This window comes from Python bivittatus, unplaced genomic scaffold, assembly GCF_059951505.1.
Source record: "Python bivittatus isolate LINGU-HERP-01145 unplaced genomic scaffold, Pbiv_v1 ctg000020_np1212, whole genome shotgun sequence".
In the NCBI taxonomy this organism is placed as follows: Eukaryota; Metazoa; Chordata; class Lepidosauria; order Squamata; family Pythonidae; genus Python; species Python bivittatus.
The window spans coordinates 31,780,565-31,781,875 of record NW_028277030.1 but is presented as its reverse complement, the minus strand read 5'-3'; the positions used below and the strand labels follow the sequence as shown (position 1 = coordinate 31,781,875).

Below are 1,311 nucleotides of genomic sequence, written 5' to 3'. Positions count from 1 at the left end.
AAATTAGTAAGGCTGCTTGACTTGAATGCATCTTTCAGAGAGTCACAATTCTGTAGCTCGGCCAGTTCCATTTGGTAAATTGGATCAACAATTTCAATGTCAACAGAAAATAGGTTCCGGAAAAGCTGTATGTCCTGTTCATGGAGATGAAGCTCTTTAAATCTAATTTGAAATTCCCTTTGCAACAGTTCCAGTGAATCCACACATGTTTTGTTTGGGAATGCAACCGCTGGTTTTTCAGCCAACCGGTTTTGAGTTGTGGGGAGATGGCAGAAGTTTTCCTCCTTCATTTGTTTAATGAGGAGGTCCAATTTTACTTGAAATGCTTTCACATGTGAATGCATATCACAGATGAGCTTCCCCTTTTCTTGAAGTTGCAAATTGAAACTGTTGAGTAGCTCTGTTACATCTGTTAGGCAAGGTGCCATTTCCATTCTGCATCTTTGAGCTCTGGTACTTCTTTGTTTTTTGAAAGGAGAAAAGCAGAAACCTGTGGAAGTAAGTCATAAAAACGTTTCAAAACTCTCCCTCGACTCAGCCAATGGACTTCTGTGTGGTACAGAATATCTTCATAGGCAACATTCAGCTCAGACAGAAACTCCTGAAACTGTCTGTGGTTTAGAATGAAGTTAACACAAGACACCACAACTTTCATGACAGAGTCCCACTTCAGAGATTTACAACACAGCGCTTGTTGGTGGATGAGGCAGTGTATGGCTATTGGACGCGAATGGTTGTGTTTGTCCATCTCTTGTTTAATGCGTGCAACCACCCCTTTCATAGACCCCACCATGCTAGGAGCACCATCAGTTGTCACACTGGCTAGTTTAGCCCAATCCGGCTCCAAATCATTCATAGTTTCATGAATCTTTTCATAGATATCCTCTCCTGTTGTTGATCCTTTGATGCTTTTCAGTGCAGCAAGCTCCTCTGTGACTTCGAAAGAATCATTTGTCCCACGAATGAAAATTAGAAGTTGTGCAGAATCACAAACATCATTGCTTTCGTTAAGTGCCAACGAAAAATAGCAAAGTTTTTTTGAGGAGTTTTGCAAATGCTGATGCAAATTGTCCCCCATTTCTTCAATCCTTCATATAATTGTAGGTCCGGAAAGACTCACTGTACTAAATAAATCAGTCTTCTCTGGACACATCTCTTTGGCAACAGAAAGAAGGCATTCTTTTACAAATTCTCCCTCTACAAATGGTCTGCCAGTGCACGCTATTAGCTTGGCAACTTGAAAACTTGCTTGCAGTGATGAAATATTTAGCTGCTTCTGCTTCACAAAAATATTTTGCCGAGTTATCAATC

General features: G+C 40.6%; 1 pseudogene; it reads right to left on the bottom strand.

Moving 5' to 3' along the window:
* Window positions 1–412: 412 nt before the first annotated feature.
* Window positions 413–1,078, bottom strand: LOC148217026 (general transcription factor II-I repeat domain-containing protein 2A pseudogene; annotated as a pseudogene).
* Between the last annotated feature and the right edge of the window lie 233 nt (window positions 1,079–1,311).